This window comes from Argiope bruennichi, chromosome X1 (genome assembly GCF_947563725.1).
Source record: "Argiope bruennichi chromosome X1, qqArgBrue1.1, whole genome shotgun sequence".
NCBI classification, from domain to species: Eukaryota; Metazoa; Arthropoda; class Arachnida; order Araneae; family Araneidae; genus Argiope; species Argiope bruennichi.
The window spans coordinates 87,563,403-87,579,812 of NC_079162.1; the positions used below are offsets into that span (position 1 = coordinate 87,563,403).

The window sequence follows — 16,410 nt, forward strand, 5'->3', positions numbered from 1 at the left end:
TTCTGACAATTTTTTTTAGAAAGACAGAAACTTAGATGCTTCAGCTCTTTATTTCAGACAAAATGATGTGTCTTTATTTGTAACTTAATTATTAACTAACCAAATTAATTAACTAAATTAAATTTATCTAATAAGCTAAATGAATCCATTTTCTTATTCTAATTTCAAGCCTAAAAATATTTTAACATAATATGACTAGAAAAAAATGGCCCTTTAAAGGGTTAAAATGCTGATTTAGTATATTTATATGCAAAAGTATAGACGGACAGGCGTTTTCATTTGACAGGTTTTATCCAAAATTTGATGTTCATGCTATCCTATTGGTTGTATAATGCCTCACGTTTCTATTAGCATTGATGATATTTGCGAGCGGAATCGAACGGAAAGTTCCAGTGCACCAGAGCTCATATGCGCAAATTAGTATTTGAAACTTTTCTTCTTTGGCTTTTATTAACACAAAGTGTAATGACCTAATTTGTAGGTAATTAAGTGCAATTACCTGCAAAGTTGAATATGTGTGCAGTGTAAACCCGAAATCAGTCAAAACGTGAATTAACTAGGTAAAACGCATTTTAACTAACAACACTAAGGTGAATCCGTTTTATTCACGTTTTGACTGATTTGTTAACGCTATTATTTATATCTTATTGTATTAAACTATAGTTTGAGGTAAGAATCTATCATTGAAGGAAAAACTATTTTATTTGGATATTGTTTGGTACAATACCGTTATTACAAGTTATTTATTTCGACAAGGCAAACTACTGTGACACTTACAACTTCAAAGAGAGCCATTTTTCATACAGAAACATTTCTTTGAAGAACAGTTTTTCACAAGAGCAGCTGACGAACCTTTATCCAGTTCTTACAGCTTCTTTTCTTGCTGCTGTTCTTCGTGAAATTTCCTGATTCAATACCCGTTTTGAGTCAAGAAAACTTGTTGCGATATATCGAATTCAGATCTGAAAATCAATGAATTTGATAATCTTTTGTATCAAACTTGTACCATGATGAGTCCAGCAATAAGCATGTTCCATCATGAATAAAACTAGATGGCTGAACTTGCTTTGAAAATTTCCTAAGCAACCAATCTAGATTCATAAGGCTTTAACTGGACTTAACGGAAATAACTGGAGTAAACGGGTTCTCCTTGGTGCTGTCAGTTAGAACGCGTTTTCCCCTAGTTAATATGGGTTCTCCCTAGCGCTGTTAGTTAAAACGCGTTTTACCTGGTTAATTCTCGTTTTCACTGTAACATACATATCATTAATCAATAGTAAAAGTGGAAACGAAATATAAAAAAGAAAATGAAACACGGCAATCAACGCATTTACGGAAATGAAATTAATATTGACGCAAAAGGAATTGTAGTATTTTCTGCAAAGTGAACCTAGAAATTAAGTGAAAAGATATTGTTTTCAAGCCAAATGCTATAGTAGACCAATATGGGAAGATGGAAGAAGTGGTGCAAAGCTGAGATACCATATAAATAATTTAAAAGAAAAATGTGTAATAGACTAAGGCAAATCAAATATAAAAGGATCACATGGAAAGATCAATATGGAAGAAATGGTGCAAAGCTCGAATACTATGTAAATAATTTAAAAGAAAAAGTGTGTGATAGACTAAAGCAAATCAAATATAAAAGGATCACATGGAAAGATCAATATGGATAAATGGAATAAATGGTGCAAAGCTGGAATTCTATGTAAATAATTTAAAAGAAAAGTGTGTGATAGACTCAGGCAAATCAAATATAAAAGGATCATATGGAAAAAATGGTGCAAAACTGGAATACTATGTAAATAATTTAAAAGAAAAATGTGTAATAGACTAAGGCAAATCAAATATAAAAGGATCACATGGAAAGATCAATATGGAAAAATGGAAGAAATGGTGCAAAGCTAGAATACTATGTAAATAATTTAAAAGAAAAGTGTGTAATAGACTAAGGCAAATCAAATATAAAAACATACTGTACAAAAAATAAAGAGGATAAAAATTGGAAATATTTCAAACTATACAAAACCTATTTGAATTCTTTTTTAGAAAGAATTAAAAAAAGAGATATTTTTGAAAAAAAATATTCCTAAAAATGTGTGCAGACTAAAATTCTTTAATTTTTTAGAATGCACGAAATGTTGATTTTTCTAAACAAACACAGTAGCAGCTGAACGTTGACTTTTTTTTTTATCAAGCTGTAAGTGACCTGTGTTAAAAGTTCAAGAGCACCACTTATATTCCCATAAATAAATGCTTTTAGGCATGTGGGATGAAAAAAAGCTGATAAAGCTTTGACAGAAAAGCCTAAACAATTTGCGCCATCCCTTGATGGAAGTGAGAGTGAGAAATAGAGCAAGAGAGAATGATGCTTTTCTTTTACACTTCCATAATTCATTTCTAAAAATAAACTGAAAATATTGACTCGTTATTGAACTTGAGCCACATGAGAATAATAACCAAGTTTACATAATGATTCCTTTGTGATAGAATAATAAAAATAATAAAGAAAAATACAACGTAAATAATAAATTTAAGCAACAGTAAATCAAAATAGAATTGTAAGAATTACGAGGGTATGTCAGTAATTCAGCAAATATCAGAACCTCTGAATGAATGGAGGTTCATTTAAATGATGCATTTTACTTGCAAAATATATTTATTGCATAAAAAATTACAAAACAAAACAAAACCCTAAGTCATATAAAAAAAATTGAGAACGTTTTGTATCTTGGAGCATTTTTTTAAATTTGGGAATTATTGAACATGACGATTGAAAGTCTATTAAAACCACCATTTAAAAAATGTACAAATCTTTTAAAATTGATTACATCTCATTTAAAGAGTCCGTAGTAATGTTTATTTTCCCATCCATATACATTTCCGAAAGTATAACCTTTTGCTTTATATTGGGCCTAGGGATAAACAGTACAATAGAAAATATTTTTTTAAAGAAAAATAATAAACATTTGTTTTACAACTTTATTAAAAACAAATTACAGTGATTATTATTATTATTTGAAATTTTGACATTGTTGACAACATAAAGCCTATATCAAATTCTTTCCAAGAATAAAATTATTTTAGAAATTATATAAAAAGAAATGTAGAAAACAGCATAAATGTTTTGAGGTTAATTTCATTGCTGAATTAACTTTTCCGTTGTCTAAAGTGTGCTTCAAAAATATAACTCTCACTTTACAAGCAACAGAAGTGAACATAAAAATAACGATGAGAATGGTAGAATATTTACTTACCATAAATTATTTTTAAAGCTTTCTTAATGGCAACAACAAAACATGTTATAATTACACTAAGCTCCCTGGACTGGTCTCTGGTGATTTGAGGAACACCAGGCTTACTGGACTGTTCTCTGTGATTAGAGGAAAAACAGGCTTCATGGATTGTTCTCTGGTGATTAAAGAAACAAATTTAGTAGAATTTCAAACACTAAATGATAGAAAAATGCATTTTGTCCCGAAGTACAACACCCTGCCGTATACTATATGCCTTATATGTATATTGCCCTATATGTATATTACAAAATAAAATTCAAAATTTGAGCAATAGGTTACATATTTACATCGGGCTACGGTCATTGATATATCCATAAAGAGACTCAATTTTGCTTTAAATTAAAACTTTTTCCTTTCACTATTCTGAAGATACCGAACAACTGGAGCGACCAGTTGCTCGAAATGTCGTATTATAGATAAAAGGGATGAAACGCGTTAAGGAGGATGGTAGAGCAATTTCCAGTCTCAGCGAAGAAACAAACCAGAGATTCTTAAAGCGATAGACCGCTCCTTCTAGACTATTAAAAGAACTTGTATTGTTTCAGGTTTTCTAAAATTTCACATCGCTGGGAATCATTTATATATAATACTAGTCACTATAGCTATAATTATTTAACCATAAATAACTATTATATTAACCATAAATAATTTGTGTGTCATTTGCTTTGTTGTTATTATATGGCTGATATCGACGGACCATAAAAAATGTAACCCTTTCCAAGGCCGTGGGAAGTATGTTTCCCACCAAATTTATCAATTTTTGTATGAAATTATCTAGGTTGGCATAAGTTCTGACAATTTTTTTTTTGGAAAGACAGAAACTTAAATGCTTCATTTCTTAATCTCACACAAAATGATGTGTCTTGATTTGTTACTTAATTATTAATTAATCAAATTAAATTTATCTAATAAGTTAAATGAATCCCTTTTCTTATTCTAATTTCAAGCCTAAAAATATTTAAACATAATGACTAGAAAAAAATGGCCCTATAAAGGGTTAAGCTAGCACATGTGTGGAATTTGTTTTATTGTTATTTTACGGTTGCCATTATTAAATTCCATTCTTCTAAATAAAAATTATAAACATGGAATGTTCTCAGTTAATTCGTTATATCTGCGTTATGCCAATAGGATTATGTATCTAAGTGCTGATTTAACACCATTTCAGTAATAAAAATAAGAAACTATCGATATATGTTTCAAGAACATGTAATTACTTAATAATATTTATTAATATATGTATTTTATTTTTAATTTTCAGCTCTATTTTCAGCCAGCATATTGTAGCACCATCTGTTGTCACAATTTCAATTATTTTTCAGTTATGACACTTTAATTTTAAAGCAACGCTACTTCTTAATTAAAAATCAAACATTTTTACTCGACAATAGATATTTTAATCCTGAGAGTGTCTGCTCGATGCAAAATTATTTTATATTATTTTCTTCAAAGAACGCGATAACTATTCTACTCACAGTTTAGGTTCGTAAAATTAATTCCTACTTTCCCCCGAACACGGAACATTTAAATAACAGTTCCCAAATAATTTATTTTCCATTTCGCTTCCGATGAAACGGTTCATTTTACATTTTCTGGAATCCAATAAAATCGTTTGCCTTTCAGCTATTTAAATATTTTATTAATCCGATTGAAAACAACGCTCCGTTTTGAAGTTTGTTCAAACAATGCTCCCTCTCTGCATGTTATTTGGGCAAACAAACGTTCGTTTCTGAATTTATAACATCCTCTAATCAATCTTTACATAGATTAATGGAGTTTTATAAACCATTTACGTCTTATTGATAAAATTGTTACCATGTTATATTTGTTGCCATCGTGTAAAGTACTTGATCGAATTTTAGAAAAGGTTTTCCCAAGATTTAGGCATGTCGTTAAAACTCATGCATATTCAAATTTGTTTTAGAGAGTAATTTAACCGATACTAAAAATAGAGAGTCGTTGCAGAGACGGAATAAAAGAGGTGTAATTAAAACTGCAATAATCGTGAAGGGTGGCACTATTGCGTGTTTACAATTTGGTTTTAAAGATACATTTTCATATGAATGTTTCCGTATTTTATTAAACACATCGAGATCCAGGCATTTAAGCGTTGCAATCTGTGGTATTCTGCTGTGGTAGCAATCCCTAACGACTCTGGATGTCTTAAGAAAATGGGATACATAGTTTAGAGGTGAATATTATGACAAATTAACATAGTTAGTCTGTTAAAAGGACAAAGAGACTATAATTCAATAATTACGTAATTGTAAGATTTTGTGTTTTTTCACCAAAGGTAGCAAAATTGAGTACTTAAAATATAGTTTTAAAGATAAATTTTCATATGTATTTTTCCGTAGTTTGCTAAGCATGTCGAGATCCGGACATTTAAGCGTTTTAGTCGTTGGTATTCTGCTGTGGCAGCAATACCTAACGACACTGGTTTTTTAAAGAAAATAGGATAGATAGCTTAAAGGTGAATATTATGACAAATCAACATGATTAGTGCCTATAATAAAGACAAAAAGATTGTAATTTAATAATTTCATATTTATGAGATTTTATGATTTTTCATCAAAGATAGCAAAATTGAGTGTTACAATCTAGTTTTAAAGATACATTTTCATATGAATATTTCCATCTTTTTTTAAACATATCGAGATCCGGGTATTTAAACGTTGTACTCTTTGGTATTCTGCTGTGGTAGCAATCCCTAACGGCTTTTTATGTTTTAAGAAAATATGATACATAGTTTAGAGGTGAATATTATGACAAATTAACATGGTTAGTCTATGAAAAGGACAAAAAGACTATAATTTAATAATTATGTACAAATTAGATTTTGTGTTTCTTTCATCAAGGGTAGCAAAATTGAGTGTTTACATCTAGTTTTAAAGATGCATTTTCATATGAATGTTTCCGTCTTTTACTAAACACATCGAAATTCAGGCATTTAAGCGTTATAGTATTTGGCATTCTGCTATGGTAACAATCCCTAATGACGTGAATATTATGACAAATCAGTTAGTGTCTAAGAAAAGTACAAAAAGATTATAATTTAATAATTACATACTTATCAGAATTTAGATTTTTTTATCAATGGTAGCAAAATTGAGTGCTTACAATCTAGTTTTAAAAATGCATTAACATATGAATGTTTCCATCTTTTACTAAACATAACGAGATCCAGAAATGTAAGCGTTGTAGTTTTCGGTACCTTGCCACGGAGCAATCCCTAAAGACTCTGGATGTTTTGAGAAAAAGTTGATACATAATTTAGAGGTGAATATTATGACAAATTAACATGGTTAGTCTATTAAAAGGACATAGAGAGTATAATTTAATAATTATGTTTAAATCATATTTTGTGATTTTTCATCAAAGGTAGAGATTGAGTGTTTACAATCTAGTTTCAAAGATACATTTTCGTATGTATTGTTCCGTCTTTTACTAAACACGTCGAGATCCGGGCATTTAAGCGTTTTAGTTTTTGGTATTCTACTGTGGTAGCAATACCTAACGACTCTGATATTTTAAAGAAAATATGATAGATAGCTTAATGGGGAATGTTATGCCAAATTAACATGATTAGTTCCTATGATAAAGACAAAAAATATTATAATTTAAGAATTATGTATTTATTAGATTTTGTGTTTTTTCATCAACCGTAATAGAATTGAGTATTTATAATCTAGTTTTGAAGATACATTTTCATATGAATGTTTCTGTGTTGTACTAAACACATCGAAATTCGGGCATTTAAGCGTTGTGGTCTTTGGTATTCTGCTGTGGTAGCAATCCCTAACGACTCTGGATGTTTTTAGATGCATAGTTTAGAGGTGAGTATTACGACAATTTAACATAGTCTATGAAAAGGACAAGGAGACTATAATTTAGTAATTAAGTAATTTTAAGATTTTTCACCAAAGGTAGCAAAATTGAGTACTTACAATATAGTTTTAAAGATACATTTTCTTATGAACGTTTCATATTTTATTAAACATAACGAGATCCAAGAATGTAAGCGTTGTGGTCTTTGGTATTCTGTTGTGGAGCAATCCCTAACGGCTCTGTATGTTTTAAGAAAATATGATAAATAATTCAACGGTAAATATTATGAAAAATCAATATGATTAGTGGCTATGATAATGATAAAAATTTTGTAATTTAACAATTAAATTTGTATCAAATTTGGTGATTTCAAAGGCAGCAGAATTGTGTTTTACAATCTAGTTTCAAAGATACATTTCATATGAATATTTCCGTCTTTTACTAAACACATCGAGGTTCAGACATCTAAGCTTGTAATCATTAAGACTGGTATTCAGCTGTGGTAGCAATCCCCAACGACTCTGGATGTTTTAAGAAAATGTAACCCATAGTTTAGAGGCGAAAATGTTAAGTATGAATGTGTTAGCATGGCTAGCGTCAATGAAATGGACAACACAGTTATAGTTTAACTAGTTAATATACCCGGCGTTGTTAGGGATTAAAATCCTTCCATATATCATTAACGTAAAAGCTACTTTTGTATGAAATAATATACAAAATCCTTTTATCGTCTGCTTTTAATTAAAATTGGAATATCATATGAATCAGAAGATTTAAAAAAAATATCGATGGTTAATTTACTGTCGTGTGTACTATTTGTCTACACTATCTTTAACGTAAAAACTACTTTTGTATGCAATATTATAATATACAAAATCCTTTTATCGTCTGTTTTCAAATAAAATTGGAATATAATATAAATCAGATGATTATTAAAAATCATAGACTGTTAAATTTCTCCATAAGTTATTAATATTTGTTATATTAGTACTGTAAACTTTATTCAAAAAAGTTGAAATATAAGAAAGGTTGTCGTCTTTTCAGTGATTGGCTGAAGCGTAGCTTCTTAAATGGTTAAATCAGTACTTTAGGACTGGTAAAAAGGTTATCAAACGGCGTATTAAAATAAAAGAGAAAACTCAAAGAATAACAGTAGAGTAGTTCAAAGTGTAAAAAAGAAATGTTAATTTTTAATTAACTGAATATTTAATCATTTTTGTACTTTGAAAATTTAATTGTATTATTTCGTAGAATATATACTAATGTTTTATATAATAAGTGGGAAGAATTTGCTTGTGGGACTATTTTTTAAAAGGAGATGTAGTACATAATAAATATATGCATACACAGCCACAGGGAATTTTGTTTATTTAAAATATTTGTGTGCCGTTGATTAGATTTTTGTGATTTTGGATCAGTTGTAGGGCAATTGAGTGTTTATAGTCTAGTTTTGAAGATACGTTTTCATGTGAATGTTTGAGCTTTTTACCAAACACGTCGTAATCGACATCCAGACATTTAAGCGAATATGCAATGTTATCGTTAAAACTGGTATTCCGTTGTGGCAGCAATCCTTAATAACTCTCGAAGTTTTACGAAAAAAATATGATTGATTATTTAGAGGCGAGTATAACGTGTTATCATGACTCATTTCAAAGAAAACGATAAGAGAATTACAATTTAATAATTATGAAATCATTGATTTTTGCGAATTTGGATTTTTGGATTAAAACTGTGGTAATAATCAATGGTGGTAAGTTTGAGTGTCTACAATCTAATTTTAAAGATACACTTTCATATGAATGTTTGTATCTTTTATTAAACGCTTCGAGATGCATACATGTAAGCGATATAATCTTTGAAACTAGTATTCTACTGTGGTAGCAGTTCCAAAGAATATTTGTTTAAAAAAATGTGATCCATAGTTTAGCGGCGAATATGACATATATTCAAAATAGCCGCCTTTGGCGTTCAGTTTGTTCTGCCAGATTATTGACCTTTCAGGTTATTAAATGATTTATGGACAGCATTTTTCAAAAAAGAACAATTCACCTAGTTATGTGATACAATTGAAAAATATGGATTCAACTAAATAGGATTACTGCAAATTAAAAAGTGTATATATTAAGGAATAAAGATCGAATTCCTACTACAGTTAATGAGTGTCAAAAACACGTAGCTGAATTTTTGATGGACGAGTGTGAAATTGCATCATAGCATTTAAAAAGAATGTTATATATAATGTATCAAATTGAATGAAAATATTATTAAAGTTAAGAGAAAATTCTACGAAAATAAAATCAATATCATTAAAAAGATAATTTTTATAAATATAATAAAATATCTATTAATTAATAGAATAATTAATAGTAAAATAAAATTATCATTAAAAAGGTGATTTTTTGAGTCTTAAGTTAACACAATGGAAGTTGCAACAATTGTTTTGAAAAATGCGAACATCAGTTTCCATAGGCAAATCATATCTATAACTTACTCATTTGGTGACAGTGAAGTCTATTTAGCGCTCGATTCAACTTACTGTTTGAAACCTGTTACTTGATTTCTTTTATATGTTCTTTCCTCTGACTGAATGTACTTTTCAGTGACACAGTGAACAGATCCAAATAATTTTTAATGATATTTTGTAACTCCATTGATTAGCTACAAAAATTTTAATTGAATGCAACCGTAAAAACGTTCTATGAACTAGAGTGAAATTCATACAAAGGTGTGTTTACAGTTGATTGTTGCTATTTGACTATAATAAGAACGATTTCTGTGTCACGTACGTTAGATTTATATATATATATATATATCGATACGTGTCAATGAAAAGCCCAAGAAAATTATAATACAATAATTACGTATTCATTTTGTGTTTTTGTATACAATAAAACAATTGAGAGTATAAAATCTGGTTTTAAAGACACATTTCCATATGTATGTTTCTATTCACAAACAGATCAAAATCCAGACATTTAAGCGAACGTAATCTTTAAAGCTGGTATTCTGCTGCGATAGATAGGCTTAACAACTTTCGAAACTTTAAGAAAATGTGATCGATAGTTTAGAGTCGAATATTACATGTTAACATGGCTGATGTCGATGAAAAGGACAAGAGAATTATAACTTAATAATCGTCTACTCTTGACTTTGAAAATTTGGAACTAATGAAAAGTAATCTTTTCATAATATTGGAGATACTGTCAAACCTCAAAATGAACGATGCTCTTTCCTTTGATTACCTTGATTAATCTTCCGTTGGTATACAAATAACCCTTTGTTTACATTATCTCTGAATAAAATTTTGATTTTATTGGTTCTGAAGAAGTGATAAATGATATTTTTCTCACTTGAAGAGATGTCGGAATCATATAAAAAGACCTTACAATTTTACTTGGTATAAAATTCTTTTTAGTACATAGTAAGAAAAATATTAATACGTTGGATAAAAAACTATCGTTTATTTTGTCTTAAAGAATACTTTAGTAAATGAATAAAAAGAAGTCAGTTTACATTTTCAGACCTTGTATAGGAATGTCGAATATTTAATTTAAGTATGTTTTCGAATAATATTTTCTTATTTTTTTTCAAAGTGGAATGATATTTGAGCCTTTACTAATGAGCAAAAATTTTTATTTTCATAATTTTGGAAGTTTGTGCTATTTATTTTTATATTTTGACTGTCTACTACGAAATAACGTGTAATTGTTGATTTTCTTCCAAATAGACTTGTCAGTTAACCCTTTAAAGGGCTATTTTTTTCTTGTCATATTATGTTAAAATATTTTTAAGCTTGAAATTAGAATAAGAAAAGGGATTCATTTAGCTTATTAGATAAATTTAATTTGATTAATTAATTAATTTGGTTAATTAATAATTAAGTATAACAAATCAAGACACATCATTTTGTCTGAGATAAAGAACTGAAGCATTTAAGTTTCTGACTTACTAAAAAAATTTGTCAGAACTTATGCCAACCTACATAATTTCATACAAAGATTGATAAATTTGGTGGGAAGCATACTTCCCACGGCCCTAGAAAGGGTTAAAACGCTAATATGCATTTTCGTTAAAAAAAATTTTAAACTGGAGGAATTTTGCTTAAGGAATGATTTTCAAAACAGCAATCATTTTTGAAATACTAGTATGAAAGAACTCTAAAAAATTAATGCCATTTGTATATATCAATACTTATTAAGACTAGAAAGACGCTTGTATTTTGCGTGTTTTCGATTAATATATTCTATTAGAGATTATAGTATTTTATTAGAAAGTTTTGTAAATTTGGTAAACCATTAATTTTTTTTCTTCTTTTTTTGAAGGTATCAATTTAAAATAATTTTGAAAAATACCGGTGAGGGTTTTTTTTTAATACCTGATGTTTTTTATTGTTTCGAAACCCTGTTTCATGGAAGATTAAATCTCTGTATTAATTTTCTACTATTTTCAAACAAAATAAAATTTAGTTTATACGTTGTTTATCTTTTAAATTAAATTCCTTTCCTGTATTTTTTGAAAGAATTAAATAGCAAATTTATCACTGACTGTATAATCAGTAAGAAAATGAACGCTACTTGTTAGTACGAGATTATTATCGCATAAAAAAATTGTAAGTGGATATCGCCATAGAAATATGTCCTTTCCAAGTGTATGAGATATTTTTTTTCATGTAAAGAGTCGTATTCATTTTATATTTATACAAGCACAGTTTTTTCAAATAGCAACAACTAGTTTCGAATACATATCTAATTTCCCTAAATTGCATTAGTTCAAATACAAATAAATATTCTGCAGTTTTGAATGAATGGTAGATAAATTATGAACAGATTAAATTTGGAATTCCTAATGTTTAACGACAGTTCCCATTCAAAAACCTCCTTTAACATTATACATATGATAGAAAACCTTCTTTAACATTATATATAATACATATCCAAATTCTCTAAATTAAATTAGATCAAATGCAAATAAATATTTTGCAATTTTGCATGAATAGTAGATAAATTATGAACAGTTGAAATATGGAATTCCTAATGTTCAACCACAGTTCCATTAGAAAACCTCCTTTGACATTTTATATAATATCCAAATTCTCTAAATTAAGATTCGAATACATATCCAAATTCTCTAAATTAAGATTCGAATACATATCCAAATTCTCTAAATTATGATTCGAATATATATCCAAATTCTCTAAATTAAATTAGTTCAAATAAAAATAAATATTTAAAATTAATTTTTTCAATTTTGAATAAACAGTAGATATCGCTGATATTTTGAAATTTGGATTGAATTGGAATCATTGAAATTTGGAATTCCTAATGTTCAATGACAGTTCACATTCTAAAACCTCCTTTAACATTATACATATGATCGAAAACTTTCTTTAACATTAAATATAATACATATACAAATTCTTCAAATTAAATTAGATCAAATGAAAATAAATATTTTCCAAGTTTGAATGAATACTAGATAAATTATGAACAGTTGAATCACAGTTTCATTAGAAAACCTCCTTTAACATTATATATAATGCATATCCAAATTCTCTAAATTAAGATTCGAATACATATCCAAACTCTCTAAATTAAGATTCGAATACATATCCAAATTCTCTAAATTATGATTCGAATATATATCCAAATTCTCTAAATTAAATTATTTCAAATACAAATAAATATTTTAAAATAATTTTTGCAATTTTGAATAAACAGTAGATAAATTATGAACCGTTGAAATTTGGAATTCCTAATGTTCAATGACAGTTCACATTCGAAAATTTCCTTTAACATTATATATATGATCTAAAACCTCCTTTAACATTATATATATTATTGAAAACCTCCTTTAACATTATATATAATACATACCCAAATTCTTTAAATTGAAATTCGGATACATATCCAAATTCTCTAAATTGAATTAGTTCAAATACAAATAAATATTCGCAGTTTTGAATGAATGGTAGATGAATTATGAACAGTTGAAATTAGGAATTCCTAAATGGTTTAATAACTATTCGCATTCGAAACCCTCCTCTAACATTATATACATGATGGAAAAAAATGTAAATTAAATTTTCCGTTTTTGCCGATATGCATGAAAAACTAATAAATCTTTAACAATAATTATCACTTTTATGTTAAAATATTTAATAAAGAATAAAAAATTTTGCATTTTTAAAAATACAAAAACTAAGTTTATAAATTTTATAAATCTTTATTTTCAAATAAACTTATAATATTTTATATCCATTTTTTTGTCAGGAGCACAACAAGCTTTTAATGTCAACTTAGGGACTAGAACTTAAAACATCAGTATAGTGTTTTAAATTTTTTTTTGCTTTCCGAGAAATAGTTTTTTAGATATATCACAATAACGAAAGTATTTCAAAGCAAAATGGCTTTTGGTTCCTTCGAAGAAGGGAGGGGGGGGGGAGGATGTGGCATCTCGACTTCACAAAAACATTCATTTGAAGAAGGAAAAAATCGCTCAAACGAAGCGAAAAATAAAACATGTTTTCTGCTGTTTTGTCTAACATTAAGAAAAAACTTAAAATGCTTAATACAAAAGTTAAAAAAGGGTTTTGATGGACCGATCATTAATTTTTATATATTATTTAATACCTACTCTTTCTAGTAAAAAGCCATGAAGCATGAGAAATTAAAATTTAATTCTTAGAAAACAGATTTTCAGAAATTTGGTGGAAACTTGATAATGCAAAAAAGAGCATTACTCTACTTTAGCTTCAGTTATAAGGAAATGTTCCAGAAAATAAACATGTTTTTATTTTTCTCTAAAAACATTTTTTTTTCATATTAATTGCTGAACTTATAAATATTTTTTTTATTATTTAAATAATGCACCTGTAGAATATTGTTTAACTGTTATTGAGAATTTTTTTTGTAAATAAATAAGCAAATAAAAATTTGCGTTTCGAATTTTTACTTACTCATATTTCATCGCTACTGACGGTAAATTAATAAAAAAGCAAACATCAAACATTTTTTGAGTAAAATCATCATGTTTACGATTGAAATAAAAATACATAATATGGAAAATGTAGGAAAGTATTAGCAGTGACCTATTTGCTATTTTTGCACAGATTAAAAGAGCCCCCTAAATCTTAAAAAAAAGTATTTCTTGTTATTTTGGATTGATTTGAATAAGAGCTTATATCTGAGGATTTTTCATCTCTCAGAATTATTTAAAAGAGGAAAAATCGTAGATTACTATTGAAAAATGTGATGGTTCCTCATCCGAATGCAGTGTACAATGTTTTTAAAGAATAAAAAAAATAATTTAATTAATTTAACGTTTTAAAAATTCAATAATTTAAAACCTTCAAAAGTTGTTACTTTTTAAAATATTATACTATCCATGAATTATAAAAATAATTCCTATTTAATTAGGAATTACAATTCTTATCTATTTTTCTTAAATAAAAACTTAAGTTACGAAAATAATTTTACTAATACAATCCTTTTTCATTAAAGGACATTCTTTTCGCACCGCCTATATACGGAAATAAATAAATAAATAGGCGAGTTTTCATTTATATGAATTCAAAATTCCAAAGGACTCAATAATGGTAAACAAGAATGTTTTTGAATATTGTTGTTAAAATATTTATAATGAAATCTTAAACGAAAATGTTCATTTACTTTTTGCTTGCAACTATTGAAGAATCTGAGAAAATTATTTATTCCGAATATGTTGCAAAACTAAATCAATGAGCACGATCCCATTTGGGGACAGGACACATAGTTTAAGAAGCAGTGTTTTCACTAATGTAATGTAAGAAAATGTAAACAAAAATTGAAGAATCTAAGAAAGTTATTTATTCCAAATATGTTGCAAAACTAAATCGATGAGCACGATCCCATTTGGGGACAGGACACATAGTTTAAGAAGTAGTGTTTTCACTAATGTAATGTAAGGAAATGTAAACAAAAATTGAAGAATCTAAGAAAGTTATTTATTCCGAATATGTTGCAAAACTAAATCGATGAGCACGATCCCATTTCGGGTCAGGACACATAGTTTAAGAAGTAGTGTTTTCACTAATGTAATGTAAGGAAATGTAAACAAATATTGAAGAATCTGAGGAGAAAAGAATTATTGTAAATATGTTGCAGAACTGAATTTAGGAATGGGTCTCTATTTGGGGTCAGGAGACGTAGAATAAGAATCGTTGCTCTAAATAATAATCCGATGTAAACAAAAATGAAAGAATTTGAGTAAAATGTTTATGGAAAATATGTTGCAAAACTAAATCAATGTACGCTACCCCATTTGGGGAGAATATACTTAATTTAAAAAGTATTGTTCTAAATAAAAGAAATTAACGAAAACAAAAATTGAAGAATTTGAGTGAAATATTTATTTTTAACAAGTTAAAAAAACCAAATCAGTGAACTTCGCGACCCCATTTGGGGACAGGATGTCGTTTAAGAAGTTTTAATAAATCCATATAAACAAAAACTGAGTTTTAGCTGTCTATGTATCATTCATAAAAATTATATAACTAAATAATTTTAGTGTTATTAAAGCTTTATAAAGCTTTACAACGACAAAACAATCTATCCAAATAATTTTATTATTAATGGCTAACGTAAAATATATATTATGAATATGTTGCAAAACTAGATTAATAAATTCGACCCCATTTGGGGACAGGATGTGTAGTTTAAGAAGCGTAGTTTTAAATAATAAATCGAACTAAAACATACTGAGATTTGGATGTAATGCACAATTCATAAAAATCATAAGATTAAATGATATTAGTGTAATAAAAGCGTTTATAAAGATTTACAACAACAAATAGATTTAATTAACAACTCAAAATATTTATTATGAATATGTTGCAAAACTAAATCAATGAACCCGACCCCATTTAGGGACAGGGTACGTAGTTTAAGAAGCATCATTCTAAATAATAAGTCTATCTAAACAAAAGTTAGATTTGGATATTAATGCACATTTTATAAAAATTATAACACTAAATTTTGGTGTGATAAAGCGTTATTAAGTTATATAGCTTTAGCTTTACTACGACAAAAAAATCTATCCCAATCAATTTATTGTTAATGGCTAACGTAAAATATTTATTAGGAATATGTTGCAAAATTAAATCAATAAAATCGACCCCTTTTGGGGACAGGATGCGTAATTTAATAAGCATCATTCTAAATAATAAATCGATCTAGACAAAAACTGATATTTGGATGTTAATGTACAATTCATAAAAATTATAAAACTAAATAATTTTAGTGTGATA

At 27.7% G+C, this 16,410-nt stretch overlaps 1 protein-coding gene across 2 annotated transcripts in view; it reads left to right on the forward strand.

Moving 5' to 3' along the window:
* The window catches only part of LOC129958396 (delta-sarcoglycan-like), a 406,890-nt gene that overhangs the window by 201,776 nt on the left and 188,704 nt on the right, over nt 1–16,410 (forward strand). The gene's annotated exons all lie outside the window — the stretch shown is intronic.